Source organism: Neoarius graeffei, chromosome 17, assembly GCF_027579695.1.
Source record: "Neoarius graeffei isolate fNeoGra1 chromosome 17, fNeoGra1.pri, whole genome shotgun sequence".
Classification (NCBI taxonomy): Eukaryota; Metazoa; Chordata; class Actinopteri; order Siluriformes; family Ariidae; genus Neoarius; species Neoarius graeffei.
This window is the reverse complement of record NC_083585.1, coordinates 59,109,185-59,133,459: the sequence shown is the minus strand read 5'-3', so window position 1 is coordinate 59,133,459 and position 24,275 is coordinate 59,109,185. Positions and strand designations below refer to the sequence as shown.

Sequence of the window (24,275 nt, the reverse complement as noted above, 5' to 3'; positions counted from 1 at the left end):
GTTAGCTAGCACCTCTTGGCAGACAACACACTGTGGCAGTGGAGCATCTTCAGATCCAGTCCATGAAAATCCAAACTTTAAATAATCGTGGTCATACTTCCTTCTTTTTTTTGCTTGGCCCAGACTCTGTCTCCTCACTCACTGTAGCTTTAGGTACTAAAAATCGATCCATTTTGTCTCTGGCAAAGGCTAGCTGAAGTTCGCTAAATGTCCGCAATAGTAACTTATTCCGGTTTATTTTTCCTCACGTTGCGCCCCCCCGAAGAACTCTGGCGCCCCCTAGGGGAGGCGCGCCCCACACTTTGAAAAGCCCTGGTCTAATTGATAAAAATACTATAAGTCAGCATGTAGTCATGTGACCCAATTCACAATTCAGTTCCATTCACAGTATTGGGTTCACAGCTCGATTTTCACATGATATTTTTGAAAAAAATTAAATTAATACAATTTTATTCCCAAAAAAGCTACATTTATCCTCCAATTTTTTTATCAACTTAAATATTCCTTTTGTTCAATAAAAAACCCTTTTGTTTCATCTTACTAATAACCACTTTTAATTATTTTCCACATTTGTAAAGGTTGGCGTAAGATATATTTATTCTATCCATATTCACTGGACATGAGCAATCGCGTGCTCTGATTGGCTACTCTACTACTACCAGCTCATAAACCGCAGGTAGAGAAAAAGAAAATGGTGGCACGTGTTGCTGAACCAACCGAGGTTGAAATAAACTGTACTTGAAAACAACCCCCCCCCCCAAAAAAATACAAAAAAAGTAGCAAAATATGGGATGAAAGTATTTGATGGTAAGAATGTATCTTTTTTCCCAAGAAATAAAATCAAATATTATTAAGTAACTCCCAAAAATTGTTAAGTATTTAAAAGAAACAGAAATAGCTTAAAGAATGTAGTTCCCCAATAGCTCCTGTTCCATACTCCAGCCCAGTTGGTGGTGGTAATGCACCTTTAAGCTGGCTTGCCAACCATCAAAAAACCCTAAAGAAGAAGACCACCCTCAAAAAAAAAAAAAATACAAAAAAGGCAACAAGATACGAAATAAAAGTATTTGACGGCAAGAATAACTTTTTTTTTTATTTTTCAATCATTATTATTATAGCAGCATTTTTTCACAAATTGCACCAGTTTCTTTACATTCTTCATCTTCAAGCAATAAACTTTGTTTAATTATTTTTAGACTGGTTCAAAAGCTCAAAGAAGTTTGGAAACAAGTGTTACCAGGCAAAACAAACCTCGCCTGGCAGCACTTATTTTATACCTATATATTGATAATGGTAATATTTCTCAATCATCAGCTGTCAGGTTATAGTCCTATGAAAATCCATGACATTGAGTTTGACATTTCAAAGTCATTCAAGGTCAAAGGTCATGGCAGCAACTGAAAGCCCATATGGGACTTCTTATATGTTGATAAGGGTAAACATCTGGCTATCATGAACCATTTTAAAAGTTATAGCCCTTTGAAAACCCATGACCTTCACAGTTTGACCTTTCAAGGTCACTCAAGGTCAAAGATCATGGTGCCAAATGAAAACTCATATGGCACTTCCTATAAGTTGATAATGGTAAATGTCTGTCTCCATCAACCATTTTCAAGTTACAGCCCTCTGAAAATCCATGACCTTGAGTTTGACCTTTCACGGTCAATCAAGGTCAAAGATCATGGTGCCAAATGAAAGGCCATATGGGAGTTCCTGTATGCTCTTAATAGTAAACATCTGTCTGTTGGCATCCGTTTTTGAGTTATTATAGAAAATGTTATTTTGACCAAAAGGTTGACCTTTCCCATGACCTTGACCCGATTACCCCCAAAATTTAAATCAGGTAATCGATGGATCATTGCCCACCTACCCTGAAAATTTGAAGTCAATTGGTGCAACTGTCTAGACACTAGATTGTTAAGAGACACACAAACAAACAAACAAACAAACAAACAAACAAACAAACAAACAAACCGCACTGATTACCTCACCCTGCTTACTCCATCGTGGGCGAGGTAATTACAAAACTGAAGTGTCTAAGGAAGAATTAAGTAAATGTCTAAAACTATTCTATACCTCAGCACAACAGCAAGGTGACACTTTCTACAAAAAAAAAAAACAAACAAAAACAAATAAACAACAACGCTAAAGTAAATTCGTGCAGCCACTGATAGGTTTTTAAGAAGCCCGCCTCATCAGAAATGATTTTGTTGGACATTTTGTGCAAAGTTTTTATTTATCAAATTTGCAAAAAAATAAAAATGCTCCGTTTCTCAAAATCCAGTGAATGTGGATAGAATAAAAGTGACTCCACTCAATCTCGTCGTACATGGCTTATAGACAACTCGGCGCTACACACCTCGTCAGCTATCAGCTCATGTACGACTCAATTTTGTGGAATAACTGTTAAATAACCCATTCACCAAGATATTTATTTTATTATAAATGAAAATATTTAACATATTCCTTTTCTTAACAAACTTCTACAAACATTTGTACTTCCTCCATTTGTTTCTCTTTTCTTTATCGTTCACCAGTCTATAAAAAGAGCGCTCCGGTTTCTTATTAAAGGCAAGGCAAGTTTATTTATCTAGTGCATTTCATACACAGTGGCAGTTCAATGTGCTTTACAGAGGTAAAGGCAAAACAGTAAACAATAAAAAATAAAATTACATAAAATAAAGGGGGAAGAAGAGAGAAAAATAAAAATATGAGAATTAAGCAATAGTAGAAATAAAGTAATAAAATGAAGTAAAAGTTCAGTAAAAACAGCAGAATAAAATGGAATAAAAGTTAAGTAAAGTTTAAAACATGCAAAGACTGTAAAAGTTAAGTAAAGTTTAAAACATGCAAAGACTGTAAAAGTTAAGTAAAGTTTAAAACATGTAAAGATGATGATATTTATCAGTTAGCAGAAAGCATCTGAGAACAGCTTGGTCTTTAGTCTAGATTTGAAGCTGCCAACAGCAGGAGCATTTTTGATGTCCTCTGGGAGTTGCTTCCATAGCTGTACTGCATAGTTTAAAGCCAATTCTGTAGCTTACTGGAAGCCAGTGAAGGGACCTTAGAATTGGAGTAATGTGCTCCGTTCTTTTTGTTCGTATGAGAACCCTAGCCGCTGCATTTTGAACCAGCTGAAGTTGTTTGATGGTCTTTTTTGGCAGGCCTGTGAAAAGGCCATTGCAGTAATCAACCCTACTAGAGATGAAGGCATGTACAAGTTTTTCCAGATCATTTTTGACATAAGTCCTCTTAGTTTGGAAATGTTTTTTAGGTGATAAAATGCTGATTTAGTGATTGCTTTCATATGACCGTCAAAGTTGAGCTCGCTGTCAGTGAAAACACCAATATTTTTAACCATATATTTTGTTTTAATCCCCTTTGTGTCAAGAATAGTGGTAATCCTGAGTCTTTCATCTTTTTTCCAAATAGAATTACTTCTGTTTTATCTGAGTTCAGCTGAAGAAAATTTTGTGACATCCAGTTGTTGATTTGATCGATACACTGGTAGAGACATTCAAGGGGGGCATAATCATTAGGTGATAGAGCAAAATAAATTTGGGTGTCATCTGCATAGCAGTGATACAAAATTGAGTTGTTCTTGATAATTTGTCCAAGTGGGAGCATATAAAGGTTGAATAGTAATGGTCCAAGGATCGACCCCTGGGGGACACCACAGGTCAAGGACATTGATGTTGAGGTACAATTTCCCATGGTAACAAAGAAGCTTCTATCTTTTAAGTATGATTTTAACCAATTGATAACTTTACCAGTCAACCCAACCCAGTGTTCAAGTCGATATAGCAGTGTGTTGTGATCAACAGTATCAAAAGCTGCACTGAGGTCCAGTAACACCAGGACCGATGTTTTGCCTGCATCAGTATTAAGACGTATGTCATTTATAACTTTAATCAGCGCTGTTTCAGTGCTGTGATTGGCACGAATCCTGACTGAAAGTTATCAAAGCAGCTGTTTGATATCAAGAAGGCAGTTAATTGATTGAAGACAATTTTCAAGGATTTTCCCGATGAATGGTAGATTTGATATTGGCCTGTAGTTGTTCAATACTGAAGCATCCAGATTATTCTTTTTAAGGAGGGGCTTTACAACGGCTTTTCTCAGGGACACAGGAAAAATGCCAGTCTCTAGGGATGTATTTATGATAAATAGATAAATCTATTTGTACACAATGACAACAGCCCTTTCCCATTTTAGATCTGTTTCTTGTGTGTCTTTGCAGCATTAGAGCTGTGTTACTTCTGCCTGCAGTGAAGTCACACGTATTCCTGCTATTGTACATTATTGAAGCGATTGTGATCAACAGCCTGAAAATAATCACGAGACATTTTTTTTTATTTCAAGATTCAAATTGTCCTAAACTTGTAACATGATTCATCATCACATAATATATTGTTACATTCTTGGTACCAAGACTTTTAACTCAAGTGCACTAAAGGGTCTCTTCTGAGAGGTTTTAAGAAGAAAAGGACATGGAATCAACCTCATCATTGGCGTAACAAGGAAAACACATCACAATAAGGCTGAGTGATATGAGAGTAGAATTTCAATATTGTGATACAGTATATCACAGATATAGTCCATATTTTATAACGTTTGCAAACTCTGGGTATCTTGTTTATTAATAATTTAGTAAATTCCATGATAATGTTTACGTAAGCTCAACTGAACTATCGTACCTTCAGATTTACAAAAGTTTCACAGGAATAACAGTAAGCTGTAAGTTACCAAGCATGTTCATGGTACTTTTACATTTAGCCAAACCTACAATAGGGCAATTCCATGTAAATGTCAACCTCACCATGCAAAAATAAAGCAACATGTAATACATCAAAACCACTCCCAGAGATCTCACCTAGGCCTGTATTTTACAGATGTGAATAAGTTGAACCAATTTGTAACCAACCTGTCACTGTCAGTCTTTCTTTCTTATAATATAAAACCCAAGCTAAAATCAACTTTGATCATGTACAATTCTATATTATTGCCACAAGCCACAGAAATGTATGCTAAAATCCACAAAACAGCAAAAAAATAGCCATCCTAAATATTATTTAAGAGCTTTGATAGTTTAGCTGATATTTAGAGAGTTTTTCAAAGGGTTATGGTGGTTAAATTGCTGATTTTCTAAACATATGCCATGTCTATTTCAGACGCGTCACATCCATAACGGAATTTCGTCACATCCATAACGCTGACTTTTCCTTCCGAAACTCTGCATGAAATACAAAATATTTTAAACAAAGATTTTTTAATATTCACCTTGGACCCCTCTATCAAATGGATATCTCCATTTCGACATTAGGTTTACAATTTCACAGAGTTTGACAAAAATGTACAGTCACCCAAGAAAAGTGATACTTTTTCTGTCACATCCATAACGCATCTTTTATTGGCATTTTCTGGCATGCCCTAGATGTACTATGGGAATTGTTCTTGTTCTATCACTTCTCCAGTATGGTACAGCCTTAAAATATGCAACACCTGTTTAAATACTGGGAGACAATAAAACATGCACTGGGTCATTTGTTGTCATTTTGAGTTCAAGTGTCACGTCCATAACGCTGGAATTGCTCAATAGGTGCTTTCTTCTGACAAGTTTTAAGAAGAAAAGGTCATGGAATTGACTTCATCATTGGAGTAACAAGGAAAGAACATCACAGTAAGGCTGAACGATATGAGAATAGAATGTCTCATATCACAATACATTTTTAAAATTGTATTTATTTTTTATTTAGGGCAGTGGGTATGTGCCATCCTTGACCACCATACAATGGAATAGTAAGGCATCTCCTTCCCTCCACTAGCCTGGGGTGGTGCCTTGAGCAAGCACTAGAAACCTCTCGCTCCCCCTGGTCAGGGTTACAACAGAAGACTGGACTCAGCAGACTGTGCAGAGGAGACCACCACCTGGTGGTTCAGTGGGCAGGAAGAGGGACCCAGCAAAGCATTTGTGGAGCGCAATCAGGGCACAGTGCAACATGTAGAACACTGTTGGCCATCCATTGCATCCTGACCTAGCTCCAGCTGTCTTGATTCTGTCTTACCCCTGGACCCAGTTAGGTTGGGACAAGAAAGAGTGAGGCTGACAGCTGCGCACCTCTCCCTCACTTTTATCCAAGTCAGGCACAATTCCATCCATCCATTATCTGTAGCCGCTTATCCCGTTCTACAGGGTCGCAGGCAAGCTGGAGCCTATCCCAGCTGACTATGGGTGAGAGGCAGGGTCCACCCTGGACAAGTCACCAGGTTATCACAGGGCTGACACAGACAAACAACCGTTCACACTCACATTCACACCTACGGTCAATTTAGAGTCACCAGTTAGCCTAACCTGCATGTCTTTGGACTGTGGGGGAAACCGGAGCACCCGGAGGAAACCCATGCAGACATGGGGAGAACATGCAAACTCCACACAGAAAGGCCCTCGCCGGCTGCTGGGCTCGAACCCAGGACCTTCTTGCTGTGAGGCGACAGTGCTAACCACTACACCACCGCAGGCACAAGTCATGACTTCAAATTCAAGTCCTCTGATGATGGGCAAGTGGCGAAGCAGCAGGTGTGGAAACACTGGAAGATGTAGTCATGAACCTGCACACAGGCACCCAAGGGCATAGGGTTGCTCTCTACTAGAACAGCGGAGCAGCAGAGTTTGGCAGCCCCCCTGGGTGTCTGAGCAGCCCTGTTTAGGATTCGCTCTGCTCACCTCCATGGAAGAAGGGGCTAGGAAAGGTGCCCCAAACATAGCCTGCTTCGCCTCACCCTGACCAGGACACTGCGGCTAGCAAGGATCCAACTCAGCGTTCAAAATGCAACAACGAGATAGTGAAGGTACTCAACCTTGGACACGTGGGCATACCTTCAAAGCCCAGATTGGCCTCATCAATCACCTCTGGACCCACAACCGCCACCCACCAAATTGAAGTCATGGTCATCTTCGACCTCGAAGGACGAACTTCACCACCACATTTTTTAATTCATAGATTCTAAAGTCCTTCCCGTGCCATGCAATCGGGTGCATTGGGTGGCGCCAATCTCCATTTCCATATCCCTCAGCTTCTCGCCTATACAGCTAGGGTTACAGTGGGGGTCTAGTCCTCTGGTAAGCATGAGAGTTTGACTCCCCACTTGTACATCTGTATTGCAGCGTGGTTTGCCAGACGGTAGTAGGTACCATTTTTATGATGGTCTTAGTATGACCCAACTGCAAGTACAACTTGTGATCTCCAAATTGAGAGGTGGACACACTAACCACTAGGCCACCTTGCGGTAATAGATTTCATAGATTCAAATTGTTATAAATTTGTATCGCAATTTATCACCATACAATCTCTCATAACGTGTTAGAGAACTAAAAAAAGATATCTAGAAAGAACAAAAAAAAGCCTAAATGGTGAAAAAGCGCCCCTCAATGTGGCTCAATCTAAATCTAAACCTTCCAGTAATGCTGCTCAGCCACCGCAGAGCATCAGCTCCTACATACACACGTGAACTCCCCCTCACTTTATAGGGTACCATTACTTCCCCCTAATTGAATGTCTAATCTTATGTTAATTTATAGATTTGTTTTATATTGTTTAATTTAAAGTCAGTAATGTGAAATAAATACGATTTTCACTTTTTTTTCCCAATCATGTGTGGAACTGAAATATCGAAGTGATTAAACTTGACAGTGCGATCCAGATCTGAAATCGCAGTAACTCATCAAGATCTATCGGTATGGGATTTGAACTCGTTCAGTTGAGGGTGACATGAGTGAGTGTCCTTAGACATGCTCATTTTTTTCTGAACTAACTAATGAGCCACGTTTCCTGTGGAAAAGCTGCTGTGAATGATTTATGAATAAATTTCCTCGTATCCAGCTTGGCCCTGTGATTAGAACATGCTGATTAGGCGCAAACATTTTATGCTGAAACTTTTCAAATTATTTTGTTTCCTATTCTCTTTTTCTATCTGTCCATGAGCTGTTCCAACATCTAACACCTCTTCCACACACTCTGGCCAGCAGAGGTGGACAGTAGCAAAGTACATTTACTCACCGTAAGTACTGTACTTAAGTACACTTTGAGTATCTGTACTTTACCGGAGTATTAATTTTTTTGGCAACTTATGACTTTAACATCACTACATTTGAAAGGCAAATATCGTACTTTTCACTCCACTACATTTCTATCAAGGTCCTCGTTACTATGAAGCAGCTTTGAAAGTGGATTTTTTTTTTTTTCTAAAACGTGATTGTTTTTTTCACAGATGACACTGAGACAGTCTATCATTAATCACTGGGGTCACGTCGCATCCATAGACTGTATAAAATCAAGTTCAATGATTTCTCCTGGGCAGCACGGTGGTGTAGTGGTTAGCGCTGTCGCCTCACAGCAAGAAGGTCCGGGTTCGAGCCCCGTGGCCGGCGAGGGCCTTTCTGTGCGGAGTTTGCATGTTCTCCCCGTGTCCGCGTGGGTTTCCTCCGGGTGCTCCGGTTTCCCCCACAGCCCAAAGACATGCAGGTTAGGTTAACTGGTGACTCTAAATTAAGCGTAGGTGTGAATGTGAGTGTGAATGGTTGTCTATGTCTCTGTGTCAGCCCTGTGATGACCTGGCGACCTGTCCAGGGTGTACCCCGCCTTTCGCCCGTAGTCAGCTGGGATAGGCTCCAGCTTGCCTGCGACCCTGTAGAACAGGATAAAGTGGCTAGAGATAATGAGATGAGATGAGATGATTTCTCCGCAGTATTATTTAACACGATCAGTTGATGGCAGAATAGAAGGAGGCGGTTCTTCTGGAGAATCCACACACCCACGGTTCTATAGCTAGAACCCATGCTTCAGTTTTCTGAAAGGAATAAAGAGTCATTTCGTTTTAAATCTTTGCTTTGTTTGCCCAAAACGGAGCACATCACGGCCTAAAAAACTCGCCATCCGACCAGTGGACGCACATTGAGGTATGTAAACGTTTTGTTCCAAGAGAAACCTTGTAATGAAGTTTTTTGTACTTTTAGAGAATGATAATGTTGCAATAGCTATGCAGTCTGGTTGGTCAAATGACTTTCTATGGATTTTCCCGCCAAGTTGCTGTAGCCTTGTCCACGGCTAACGTTTGCACGTAGCTAGTTAACTGGACACTGTTAGTTAGCATGTAAACACGGAGTTACGTGAACATGAATAGCGTTAACTTATCTGAAGTCCTTTCAGAAATGTTTTAGCATAATCTTGCGAAATAAACAAAATGTAGAAATCTCTCTTTTCTAGTAGCGTTAGCTACCCAATATGATTGAGTTTGAAAAGAGTTTGCTAGCATGTCAGGTGGAGCTTCACTGACTAGCTAGCTTAATATTAAGCCACCATGATTCCACAAGCAGATTCATACGTGCATGAATACATACACTTGCGTATGTGCGCATGCGACCTGTGAGATGGACAGTATTGTACTTGTCAGTCACAACAAATTGTTGGCATTTTTTTTGTTTTGATGTCAGATGATGGTCTTGCTTTTTTTTTGTCTTGCTTAAATCAGTGTTGCTGTTGGGCAGTTATTAAGCTCGAGGTGTGGACCTGGGTTTTAAGCAGGTTGGATTGTCATTTTTATTTTCTGAGCAAGCTGCATTCAAAGCTACAATAAAAATAAAAAAAAATGAAAATAACAATAGCTCTTTCAGTTCAGTTGTGTTTCATTTTGTAACGTTCTACCAGTGGCAGCTGCTGGTTTTTAAAACGGGGAAGCCCATTTTACGCATTCATCGTAAAACCTGTAGGCCGGATATCAAAGCATAGAAAGGTGTGCCCCATTAGCATAGTGAACTAGACAACCCTACCTAGTGGCAGAAAGTATTTTTGCTTGTACATTTCATGTTATTGTCTGGTTTGCCAGGCTAGTGCCTCATATCCTTAATCAAAAGTATCAAACATCCAAAACTCACTGGCTATTCAACAAAGAGCCTTGAACATCATACCCTGATATGCAACACAGAGTCTTTAACACAACACCCAGCTGTGCAACACATTCTTGAACATCTTCTGCAACACAGTCTGGAAATTCATAACCAGGTAGGCTATGCAACACACAGAACCTTGAATATTATACCCAGGTATAACCTATAACACAGAGCCCACCATTCTCTTAACATTACTGAACAATATACACACTTCAGATTCATGAACATTATATGATGCACACTATTTATACACAAATTCTGCCCTCCGCTCCTTTTCCAGAAAATGGTCTGTGACCCTGTCATACCAGCTGGTTGTGCTTATACGAGCACCTTCATCGATGGCATGTTCCACCCTGACCCTGCCCAGACAGCTAAAGGCCAATTTATGCTGACAACCCAGTCCTCGCAGATAGCGTCGCAGACAGTGTCTGCATAGCCCCCCCCCCCACCTTCGCAGACGCTCTGCACGCACCTCCCAAAAATTGTGACCACCGCAGAAGCCTCGCAGACAAGAGGGCTCTGATTGGCCCACTCTACATCCGCTGTACACGCACTTCCGCTTCCCTACTTTCCCGGTTTGGTTTATACATGACCGCCATTTTTAAAAACACGAGAGAAGATGGAGCAGCATGAAGAGCGGTTGATCGAGGAAGTGAGGAAGTACGTACATCTATACAACTCCAGTTCTAGTCATTATAAGTAACCGGAGGATAAACACTCCACTAACCACACCCACCAACTACTCCTAGCGATTTCGCGCCCCCTTGCGTTGTGGCGGTGAATAACATCGCGCACGCCTATTACTCCCTGCTCAACGATAAATTACAACTGTCTGCGAAAAGCTATCTGCGAAAGCCTTGTCGCAAGAGCATGCAGAGGCCTTAAGTCTTGCACATGAAGTGACATGCTCATTGCTCGTTTCATGCCTTTTGCAAGCCCTTTTGAAATTCACCAGGTCCCCAAACCCATCTTTTGACCAAACTAAATTTCCCTGAGAGGGCTTCATCAAAAGACATGGCCAACAGTACATTTTATTAGTCACAGGAGACCCAGTCAACCAGTTCACATTTTCATACCAAGACACCTGAAAAGACCTGTTATGACCTGCTGATTTTTGAATGAGATTAAGCTTGGGCTTTGGTCTGCCTTGCTCTTTAATTCTCACTTTCTCCTCATATGGCAGAGTGTCAAAACGTTTTGACAAAAGCATGTCCACGACGTTTGCCATTATAGCAGATAGATACCAGCTGTTAGCAGCTAGCACTGCAGATCCCAATAAGGCTCAAGCTAGCCTACAAACACGTTGATTGAACTACAAATGAAATAAACGAATGAATTCACGAATGATCAAACTGATAGAATGGATGAAAGTTAACGGAGCACAACGAGTAATATTTACATTTATTTACAGAGTAATGTACAGAGACATCAATGAGAAGAAACGTCTATATGAAAAGAAATTCGGACAGCACTTTGGCACATGACTACACTTTCTCGACATCCGCTAGGGACTGACTGATCATGCTTACCGTGTTCCTCGCCGACACCGAGGTACAGAGCCCGCCCTCCTCATGTCTTTCAAACACCACCTCCAATAATCCTTTATCAGCCCGGCTTCTTGGCCCTCCCATGTCCCGTTTACCCCCAGAGATACCCGGCTTCCCCGGAAGTGACGATTTTGTTGATTTTAACCAATAACAACTAGCCGAAATTGGCTGTTCAGAGCCGTCTCGTAGACTGCAACGGATACCCAGCTGCCAGCAAAGGTGATTCTCGTAGCGAACTGCAAGTTCATCAGACATCACTCTAATAAGTTACAGGATGACATAGGGATAGTTATGAACGTAAATACAATCTTGGGCATATGTTATGCAAGTTATTGTTTTAATGAGAATTCAGCGTCGTAGATGCTGCAGTTTGGGGAGAGAATTTTAGGGGAAGTTCGGCTTCCCTTGTTGTCTCTGAGAAATTGCCCCTGCGTTCTACCAGGCGTTTATTCTACAGGTTCTACAAGCTCGTCAGTAAATCCAGTTGGTTGCTTCAGAGGCGTTAGGTTTTGTAAGCGTTGTGGCAATAATACAACAATGTGTTGACAGAAAATTTACTTTTAATCCTTAAATATTTTTAAAAGAAGGCACTTCAGTACTTACAGTACTTTTTACATTCTAGTAAAAATTTGACTGGACAACTTTCACTTGTATTGGAGTAACATTTAGCCAGTAGGATCTGTACTTTGATTTAAATAATGAAGTTGGGTACTTTTTCCACCTCTGCTGGCCAGTGAATCCACTCGTAGCGGTGAAAGCTGACGACGTGACCGAGAGAGCGCCGATATCTGAGCAGCACACACTGGAGCCTGAGGCATCTAAACTGAGCTTTATGGACCGTTAAAACCAACAGGGAGCTGATAAAAAAAGAAGAGAATAATGTTTATAATGTCTGACTAAAGCGACGAAAAGGAAGAGGAAGAAAGGAAAGAATAATTTTTAAGCCGAGAGAAAGAGACAAGCTGAGAATCCCAGAGAGAAAGACTCTAGAAGCTTTATGGGTCTTATCTCACACTGCTCAGGGGCTCTGTGTGTGTGTGTGTGTGTGTGTGTGTGTGTGTGTGTGTACGAGATGATGATGATGATGCTTGGCAGTGTTGAGTCCCTGATTTCATTCACTGCTCAGTGAAAACCTAACCAACCTCACACTCCTTCCATTAATATATCCATCCTGTGTGTGTGTGTGTGTGTGCGTGTGCGCATCTATCTGTTTTTATTCCTTCCGAGTCTACTGTGTATTTAAAACCAGCCACTTTCATTTTAATGTAATACAACTCGACAATTATTTCACTAAAATTATATTCAGTATATTTTTTTGTGTAACTGTTTAAATTATTTCATGAAATAACCAGAATGAGTTCCATCACGTGTCTTATATTAACATTTAACCGTTTTAATTAAATATTTAATATTACTGACTGTTAAATTGAATTATTTAATGATAAAATATTATTTTCTTATATTTAAACACTATATACAGTGCCCTCCATAATTATTGGTTTGAAGAAAAAAACCCACCTTTTGGTGAAGTCGCTTCATCTCACACTGAAAAAATGAGAAAAATCCAACCTTTGATTGAAATTCATTTATTCAGAGAAAAACAAATCCCTTATCAAGAAAATCATCTCATCTCATTATCTCTAGCCGCTATATCCTGTTCTACAGGGCCGCAGGCAAGCTGGAGCCTATCCCAGCTGACTACGGGCGAAAGGCGGGGTACACCCTGGACAAGTCGCCAGGTCATCACAGGGCTGACACATAGACACAGACAACCATTCACACTCACACCTACGCTCAATTTAGAGTCACCAGTTAACCTAACCTGCATGTCTTTGGACTGTGGGGGAAACCGGAGCACCCGGAGGAAACCCACGCGGACACGGGGAGAACATGCAAACTCCGCACAGAAAGGCCCTCGCCGGCCACGGGGCTCGAACCCGGACCTTCTTGCTGTGAGGCGACAGCGCTAACCATTACACCACCGTGCCGCCCTTCAAGAAAATCATTTTCAACGAAAACAGTTTCTGGATGACCGAAATGAAACTCTTCATCTTTAACTGCGATGTTCAGCACATTGTGTGCGCGTGCAAAGATGCCGCTCTCTGAAACTTTGACTCGTGTTCATACGCATTACAGATTAATGAGCTGTGCACAGATACATGTGAATTATTACACAAAACAGGAACAGCAGTGTGCTTTTTTTTGCAATGCAGAAATGTTCTTTTTTTGTCTATAATTACATAACCTGAAGGTCGACCACTTTCCCTGGCTGTCTGTCAAACAGCGTCTTTGAAGTTAGACATTTAGATAAGTGCCGCGCGAGAGAGAGCGAGAGAGAGAGAGAGAGAGAGAGATACAGAATAGCAGAATTAAAATCTCCAGCTTGAAGAAACTTAAAAAAAAACAGTAAAGATAAAGCGCTCGTGTTGTCTCCATTGAGTCTTGCGCTAATTATGAACAGCACAATGACGATTAATTGAATAATTTGATTGTCATTGTTTTGCCAAAAGCTAATTAACTTCTACATGTGCTTTAGAGAAACAAGAAAGTGTGATGCCTTCATTAATGTCAGAATTAAAACGTCGTATTCATCCACGAATAATTACTACTTATGTTCAAGCTGATAACGGGAAATATTTCACAGAATAACAGAAAATTAAACTTAAAGAAACACAATTTAAACGCAGTTTGCTGAAGGTACTGATGTTGATCATCAGAGCCGAGACCGGTTTAAATATGAAATTTACGTGAAATGTTTCAAATTTAATTTAACGTTTCTATAGAGCTGAATGAGGAAGGACTATTCTGCGAAAAGAAAAAAAAAACCTCTGAGATTAAATATGCAGATTTACAAGAAAAAAAACCTTGTTTATTCTCAGATTGTAACGTCATAACTTTGTGAGAAAAACAAAAAAACAAAAACAAAAAACCCTCAGAAATTGCAGGATTAAAAAAAGTCACAAAAAAACCCTGATATTTTCTGAGACAACAATTACATGCTTCCTGGCTGCAGTGCATTCTGGGAAATGTAATTTAAAAATCTATTGGCACTTTATTATTTTATATTTACAGTGGGGCAAAAAAGTATTTAGTCAGTCACCAATTGTGCAAGTTCTCCCACTTAAAAAGATGAGAGAGGCCTGCAATTTTCATCATAGGTACACTTCAACTATGAGAGACAGAATGAGAAAATAAAATCCAGAAAATTACATTGTCTGATTTTTAAAGAATTTATTTGCAAATTATGGTGGAAAATAAGTATTTGGTCAATAACAAAAGTTCATCTCAATACTTTGTTATATACCCTTTGCTGCCAATGACAGAGGTCAAACGTTTTCTGTAAGTCTTCACAAGGTTTTCACACACTGTTGCTGGTATTTTGGCCCATTCCTCCATGCAGATCTCCTCTAGAGCAGTGATGTTTTGGGGCTGTCGCTGGGCAACACGGACTTTCAACTCCCTCCAAAGATTTTCTATGGGGTTGAGATCTGGAGACTGGCTAGGCCACTCCAGGACCTTGAAATGCTTCTTACGAAGCCACTCCTTCGTTGCCCGGGCGGTGTGTTTGGGATCATTGTCATGCTGAAAGACCCAGCCACGTTTCATCTTCAATGCCCTTGCTGATGGAAGGAGGTTTTCACTCAAAATCTCACGACACATGGCCCCATTCATTCTTTCCTTTACACGGATCAGTCGTCCTGGTCCCTTTGCAGAAAAACAGCCCCAAAGCATATTTCCACCCCCATGCTTCACAGTAGGTATGGTGTTCTTTGGATGCAACTCAGCATTCTTTCTCCTCCAAACACAACAAGTTGAGTTTTTACCAAAAAGTTCTATTTTGGTTTCATCTGACCATATGACATTCTCCCAATCCTCTTTTGGATCATCCAAATGCTCTCTAGCAAACTTCAGACGGGCCTGGACATGTACTGGCTTAAGCAGGGGGACACGTCTGGCACTGCAGGATTTGAGTCCCTGGTGGCGTAGTGTGTTACTGATGGTAGCCTTTGTTACTTTGGTCCCAGCTCTCTGCAGGTCATTCACTAGGTCCCCCCGTGTGGTTCTGGGATTTTTGCTCACCGTTCTTGTGATCATTTTGACCCCACGGGGTGAGATCTTGCGTGGAGCCCCAGATCGAGGGAGATTATCAGTGGTCTTGTATGTCTTCCATTTTCTAATAATTGCTCCCACAGTTGATTTCTTCACACCAAGCTGCTTACCTATTGTAGATTCAGTCTTCCCAGCCTGGTGCAGGTCTACAATTTTGTTTCTGGTGTCCTTTGACAGCTCTTTGGTCCTGGCCATAGTGGAGTTTGGAGTGTGACTGTTTGAGGTTGTGGACAGGTGTCTTTTATACTGATAACGAGTTCAAACAGGTGCCATTAATACAGGTAACGAGTGGAGGACAGAGGAGCCCCTTAAAGAAGAAGTTACAGGTCTGTGAGAGCCAGAAATCTTGCTTGTTTGTAGGTGACCAAATACTTATTTTACCGAGGAATTTACCAATTAATTAATTAAAAATCCTACAATGTGATTTCCGGGATTCTTTCCCCCCATTCTGTCTCTCATAGTTGAAGTGTACCTATGATGAAAATTACAGGCCTCTCTCATCTTTTTAAGTGGGAGAACTTGCACAATTGGTGGCTGACTAAATACTTTTTTGCCCCACTGTATAACAGAGTTGGTCAGATGAGACGAATCTAAACACTGAAAATAAAAGAAAAATGTTACTGCACAATAATTATACATTTATAAACAGCTAAGAAAAAAAAGGACAAAGATAAACAAATCTGTGTGATTTATTCATTCATATCCTGTTACATCCAGGAAGCGCAACATACTTCTCAGCTGCAGTGCATTCTGGGAAATGTACGGTAGTTGAAAATCTCTTAGTGCTTTATTCTTTTTCAGTATAAATGCGCAGGTGATTATAGAAAATCGCGCACGCTGATTATCGAGAAATAATCTGAATTTCTCAACCAATCACCTCAAGGGACTCGGCAAAATGGCGGCCGATCACTTCGTCACCATAAGTGAGGAAGATTTATAAATGATGAAAGAAACTGCTATTCTTAAAAGCACGAAAGATGCTACGAAGTTTGGTCAAAAACTACTCAAAGGGAAGGTGGGGTTGGGGTTTATTTTATCGATTTCAAAACAAAGTATTTTATGGGACTCGGCGTAGATCAGTGACACAAGTCTGCGCCGCACAGTTATTACATTTACATCCTGATTTTGAAGTTTAATTTTTTTTTTTGAGTACGATTTTATCATTATTGTTTTAATATTCAACTGTGTATTTATACTAAACCAATTATCCACCTCAGTCTCAGTGAATATCAGTGATTATAGTACATACAGGCCACTTTTTCCATGGAATAAAAACATGTGTTCTATTCCCTTCTACTGGGTTTATTGACAGCATGCAATATTGTTATCATATCGTTTATCCTCCATGTCTTACACCACTCTACCCAATGGAGAATGAGCGTGCAATATTGCTATATTGTACATTGTTACGGTACATTGTGCAATTTTGCAGAATGAAAAAAATCAGGCTCGGGATACAGTGGTTCTCAATGTATCAAACTAGCGGCGCTGCAAATAAACTGAAACCTGCGCCGCGCGAACCTGACAGCGTTTTCCAGGTCAAAGTTGAGCAATATTTACATAATACCGACGAAAGGTGATGACAACCAAATAAGGGCAGTTGCCATTTTCCAATATAACAACAAACATGGCTCCCAAGAAGAGGATTGTTTCTTTGGGGCAAGAGTCCGACAAAAACGCCAAGAAAACAAGGACGATTTTGTCGTATCTCGGCAAAACCGGCAGCCAGCATGACTAACAACAACAGCGACAGATCGCGCGTCCGCGAGGGGGACAAAAATGAAGACGGTCACTGTTATAGTTGCATACTGTACATATATATTGGTAAATTGTATAGGTTTGTATATATTGTATTGATGAATCATGCAAAATTATACTGATATTATATCCCTTTTGAAGACAGCAACAGTATTTTACCTTTATTCATAGATACTTTTGAATATTTTGTTTTCTCATACCAAGCTACACTAATACGTTTTGTGTCCATGTTCTATTTATTTGTTTTTTACGAGTGCTGTGTTGCCTGTGGTGCAGACTAGCACAAAGTAAAACAGTTGCCCTGTAAGACAAAGCTCATCGGTTCAGTTCTGTAGCTCTCAGTAGTTCTGTAGCTCTCAGTTCTGCCATGATTAGTTTGTAGGCAGTTCTCTGTTGTTAGTTTCGAGCAGTGAAGCCCCTGCAGTAGTTCTCCGTTCAGTTCATGACCTTGCACTTTAGAAGCCAGGCAAACACCATGAACCCAAACGTCTTTCCATTTGCCAGTTGGGTTTTATTCCTTAATGGCATCAATTATTTGCATCATCGTAAGATGTAACAGAGTGTAGAATTGAAACCTTGCTTTCAATTTAAAACTACAGGTTGCAGATGCAAACACTGAATGAAGTGCATTTTGGGTAACAATCTATTGTTCAAGCTCGAAACTTAATCTTGACAAAATGTAACATGACGTGTAACATGAAAATGAAGAACAGTTGTGTTCTATTTCTTATAGTGGTGATACCTTTATTAGTATGTTGTGTGGAAGGATAATGTGTGGGTGTGATAACTAGTACATTTATGAATTAGTTGGTAGACTTCAAGTTGTAGTAGCCCGTAGTGTCAGGGCGAGGGGGATGAAAGACCTGTGGAGGGATCATGGAATGATAACTTTGCTGCAGAGAAGGATCTGTGAAGACTGAAATTAAAAATAGAGTGAGAGAATAAAGAATTACACTAATGCTATGAGTTGTAAAGCTAGATATGATGTAAATATAGGCATTATTAGGTTGAGAAGGGTGGAGTATGGAGGCTTGTGTACAACAAAGAGGGTTAAAATGCAAATCAGGAAGTTTAAGATAATCAAAGTAGCCACTGACACTGACAGATCAGTGAAATGAAAAAAATATATATAAATAAAAGTGGTTCATAAACATTTATTTGTTCATGCATTTATCACTAGAATGCAATGTTGCTTCGAGTCATTTTATTTTTTGTTCAAGAAAGCGACTTTTTTTTTTTAACCTCACACAGTTTTTACGATACACCTGCACAGTGTAGTGGTGCTGCTAATGTGTACATATATTACTTAAAATTACCTATTTAGATGCTCATTCACCATTTTAACCATTTAAACCATTAATTATGGATTTGCACCTTGTGTATTAACTGCAGACTGACTATCTTTTTAAAAAACTAATCAGAATAAGTTTCTCCCATCAGTCAGAGACGATAAAAAACAGCTAACAAAGATTTACACACCAAACAAAAGCATACTTGCCAACTCTACCAATTCATGCAGTCTCCCGATTTTGCCAGGTGAATACTGCTGACTGATTTTACGTCTAAAAACTACCACATTACAGAATAAATCAGTGAACACTGTTGGATTTGCTCTTCTGATCTTGCTTCTGCTGTTTTCGGTACATGGGATACAAATACCGGTACATCCCACGTACACAATTATTAGGCAAGTGAGTACTCTGGTCCTACCATTATTCCTATACATAGTTTCCAACCCCAAGCTATATACACTTGAATGCTAATTGGATTTAAGCATTCTCAGGTGGTATTTATTTGTATAATGAAGGAGGGTGTGGCCTAAAGTCATTAACACCCTCTATTAAGGTGTGCATAATTGTTAGGCAGCTTCTTTATCTCAGGCAAAATGGGCCAAAAGAGATTTAACAGACACTGAAAAGACAAAAAATGTAAAATGCCTAATCAGATGGATGCAGCACTCTTGAAATAGCTAAGCTATTGAAGTGTGACCACAGAACAATCAAACGTTTTGTTGCAAATAGTTAACAGGGTTGCAAAAAAACATGTGGACAAGAAAAGCTGCAAATTAACCACAAAAGACTTGAGAAGGATTAAACATGAAGCCACCAGGAACCCATTATCCTCCAGTGCTACCATATTCCAGAACTGCAACCGACCTGGAGTGTCCAGAAGGACAAGGTGTTCGGCGCTCAGAGACATGGCAAAGGTAAGGAAGGCTGAAACACAACCACCACTAAACAAGACTCACAAGTTGAAACATCTGAGCCAGGAAATATCTGAAGACAGATTTTTCAAAGGTTTTATGAGAATGACTCTTGATGGACCAGATGGATGGGCCTACAGCTGGATAACTAATGCCGCTTTTCCACTACCAACGCGGCTGAGTTGGGCTGAGCCGTGCCGTGCTGAGTTGGGCTGAGTCGAGCTGAGCGGGGCTGTTGGAGTTGCATTTCGACTACAACCGCGCTGAACCGTGCTGGCTGGAAGTGGATGGACACATTGGGTGGAGTTAGTGAAAGTGGGTGGACGTCACGTGATGTCGTTAGGTGGCGCAAACAGTGACATCAGTGATCTTTTAAGCGGTAGTCTCACGACCCGGATAGTAAACAATAAACATGGAGTCGTTAGTGTTGCTGGTCTTGGTGCTGTGGCTTGTTGTCACCGACAATGCCAACAGATACTGGCAAGAGCGTATAGATGAGGCGAGGCGCATAAGGCTTCAGAAATTCTCGTAATTCGTAATTCTTCTTCTTCCGGGTTTACGGTGTTGACAGATCCCGGCGTGCTCGCGGGGCGTGTGTGGGCATGTGAGGACACTCCTCTTCACCAATCAGTGCACAGGGGAGTGTCTCCTCACGCCCCTAGCCCCACTCGGCTCGGTTTGGCTCGCTTCAGCCCCACTCCAAAACCGTGCGAGTTTTGGGTGCTAAGCAGGGCTGAAGCGAGCTGAGTCGTGCTGCTCTAAGGTAGTCGAAATGCGAGCCGTGTCGGGCTGAAGTGAGCTGAAGCGAGCTGAAGTGAGCTGAAAAAGGGTAGTGGAAAAGGGCCATATTGGACACACAGCACCACTTCGACTCAGACGCCAGCAAGGTGGAGGAGGGGTACTGGTATGGGCTGCTGTTATTAAGGATGAGCTAGTTGGACCATTTCACGTTGAAGATGGACTTCAAATCAACTCCCAAACCTGCTGCCAGTTTCTAGAAGATACATTCTTCAAGCAGTGGTACTGGAAGAAGTCTGCATCATTCAAGAAGGCCATGATTTTTATGCAGGACAATGCACTATCACATACATCCAAGTACCTCACTGCTTGGCGAGCCAGCAAAGGCCTAAAAGACGACCAAGTAATGACATGGCCCCCTTCCTCACCTGACTTAAACCCTATTGAGAACTTGTGGGCCCTTCTTAAACGTGAGGTTTACCGTAAGGGAAGACAATACACCACTCTGAACAGCCTTTGGGAGGCCGTGGTTGCTGCTGCACAAAAAGTGCAACAAGTCAAAAAACGAACAGACTCCATGGATGGAAGGTTCATGGCAGTTACTGAAAAGAAGGGGGGCTATACTGGTCACTGAGTATTTTTGAAATGCCAAAAGTGTTTTTTTTTTGTTAATTCTGAGTTGTTTATTTGTTACACTTACTCTAAAAATTAAAATAAACAAGCGAGATGGGCTGCGATGACCTGGCGACTTGTCCAGGGTGTACCCCGCCTCTCGCCCATAGTTAGCTGGGATAGGCTCCAGCTTGCCCGCGACCCTATAGGACAGGATAAGCGGCCACAGATAATGGATGGATGGAAGCGAGATGGGAACATTTTAGCTTTTCATTTAGTTGCATAATAAGTCTGCCCATTAAACATTGCCTCATAATTGTGCACACTTATATATTCCCCTGAGAAAGCCTAAACTCCCCCTTCCTTTGTTATACATTCAGGTTTATTACCAATTTGGATTGACTGAGAGCACTGGATTTGTTCAACAATAAAATTAACCCTCAGGAATACAACTTGCCTAATAATTCTGCACAGCATATAGTGTCAAATAGTCATATTACTGTAAGTGAAGCTGAGAGCCAGTGGAATGGCGCAATGATGATGATGATGATGTTGAATCTAAATTGTATCGCTCTATCCTATCGCACCATTCCATTGGTTCTCGTTATGGTTCTAGCCAATCGGCAATGAGCTCACTGTCAGTAAACCCGTTGAACCTGTCCAAACTACAAACATGGACACCTTGGACTACACCTCCCACAATTCACACCGCCCTCTGTCTCCTGACTACTGACTCAGCTGCCAATCATTACTCCAATTAGTCCCCCTGCCTACGGTATATAAACCTCTCACTCTCCACCTCATTGCGAAGTATTGTTCTGCCTTCCACAGTACATACTGAGCCTGGTTATTCTCTGACTGACCCTCAGTCTTCTGACTCTGGTTTCCTTGTTCTTCGTTTAATCTTTTGTCTCTTCCCTATAATGTTGTTCGCCAATAGCCAGACCCTCGCTTATTCTACAACTCTGATTCTCGTCTCACGTTTCGGCTTTGTTACCATCTTCTCTATGACGCTCTTCTGCGTTTACATCTGTAAGTGCCTGCACCGTGACACTCACATATTACAACAAACCACACCAGGATTGGTAAAAACCAAAAACAGTCTGGTGATCGCAAACAATGAAAACTCCGAAGAAAAAAAAAAAAAAAGACTCGCTATGACAATAAGTTCATGGCGACTTGGTTGTCAGATCATCAGCATCAAAGCATTGAGGTGAGGTGAGAAGCATTTTGTGAAGTACGTCAAATTTTCATTTTTGATGAAAATTCAATCAATTTTCTTCAAAAATTGGCACTCAGAATGCAAGAGAACGCACCATTTTACACTATTTTTTTTTTCTCAGAATTTTCCAGGTGGACATGACCCGAACCCCCTAGGAGTGTGTGATGCAATCTCATCTCCTGCTTTTCATTATCAGGGGGTTGGCAAGTATGCAAAAGTGTTCTGTAAATCATTAAGAAACTGTCTACACTCACAAAAAGACATTTATGAAATTCTGAAATTTAAAATGCAAGCATTAAAGTAATATCCCAGTCCTAATCCACACTGAGGAAGCTTAGTGGGAAGCTGGAAGTGCAGGACACTCCAGGATGGTGATATTCATCTCCAAAACCAGGTGATTTCCATGTGAATAAAGCTGTTGACACACACGATAAGGTGATATCTTCATTCCCAGCTTCCCCAAACACTTTCTGTTCCACCTGCCTTATACACGAGCTCAATATAATCCACTTTCCTGTATTCCCAACACGAACAAGATGAGAGTGTACATGGATCAGCGTCGTGTTCTGGAGCAGACTTTCTATCTGCTGGAGAGATTCTGTCGAGCAGTGATGGGTGTATGAATACCTTAAAGGCGAGATTAGTCTAAAGACACACCTAGTCTTTAGTTCTTTACTTAAAAGTAGCCTGAGGCTTCAGGAAATACCAAACTCCTCTTAACCTGAGCCAAAAGCTCACCTGTGCTGCTCAGCTGCAGTTCTAAACACCTCTACATGTTTAAGTTCACCTGTGAGGCTCACCTGTCCTGGGCTTAGAGCGCAACAGAACTGAGACGTGAATCAGGATGAGCAAATGACGCCATGGTAGAACACAGCAATGATTTTTTTTTTTATTACCTGGAAACTTGTGATGTTAGCTTTAAAAAAGGAAATACATCTCAGTTTTTAGCAGCTGTGAGTGTCAGGACAGATGTTAGGGCTGACCCCGGATCAGTGCCGAATCAGATTTAATCCAATTCACTGATATTTAAAGTCATGAACATGTGACACATTGTGCATTAGTATTAGATCTGTATCAGATCAGACCTGTAGTGCTCAGATACTTCTTTTCCGCCAAGGCAGTTCAAGGGCCGGTTCAGAATCGGTGCCTGTTCTTTGTGTTCTGACAGCCAAAGAACCATCTCTTGGTTCAGGAAAACTGGTTACATTAATTAAATATTCATGACAGGCATTTAGCAGACACTCTTATCTTATCCAGAGTGATGTACAACACACCCAGAGCAGCCTGGAGAGCAGTTGGGGTGAGTGCCCTTGAGCAAGGCACCTTCAGACATTCCTGCTGGTCCAGGGAATCAAACCAGCAACTTTTTGGTCCCAAAGCTACTTCTTTAACCATTAGGCCATGGCTTCCTCCAACAGCACCGCCATTCTGCTGGTCTAGAACCAAAAACCACTGGGGGTGGGATTATCATACCAAACCAACAAGGCCTACTAAAACTTTGTGATTGCTATTAAAAAAAAGTGTTGTGTCAAGTCTGACTAATCCAGTCAAGTCAAAGTCCCTTCCATGCCAGGATCTGGTTTTCCCAGGCAGTCTCCTGTCCCAGTACCAACCAGCTCTTTGAGGCACATGGGTGTAGTGCTGATCTCCATTTCCATAGCCCTCTGCTTTTTACCTATACAGCTAGGGTTACAGTAGGGGGCTAGTCCTCTGGTAACCACAAGAGTTTGATTTCCCCACTTGCATCTGTATTGCAGCGTGCCTTTCCAGATGGCAGTAGGTACCATTTTTATGATGGTCTTTGGTATGACCCCACCGCAAGTAGAACTCACGATCTCCCAGTCAAGAGGCAGACATGTTAACCACTCGACCAGCTCACAGTACTGATTAATCCAGTAGTCCACCATTATTGTTGTCGTGCTTGGTGCTAGTGTTGCTGAGAAAGCAGAGATATATACAGATGTGTCCAGGGACGTAACGGCGTGGCTCTATGGTGGCTCTCCAACCAGTCAAAAAGTGAGCCAGTTCTTAGAAGGTTCGCAAATTGAACCAAATCTGAACTGGTCCTCGCACCAACCTGGAACTCTCACCTAGTTCACGTGGAAAGGGAGTATGAGTCTCTCTCTCTCTCTGATGTTA

At 41.0% G+C, this 24,275-nt stretch overlaps 1 protein-coding gene across 1 annotated transcript in view; it reads right to left on the bottom strand.

The window, feature by feature from the left end:
- robo2 (roundabout, axon guidance receptor, homolog 2 (Drosophila)) overlaps positions 1 to 24,275 on the bottom strand; it is a 553,585-nt gene that overhangs the window by 206,464 nt on the left and 322,846 nt on the right. The window lies entirely within an intron of this gene.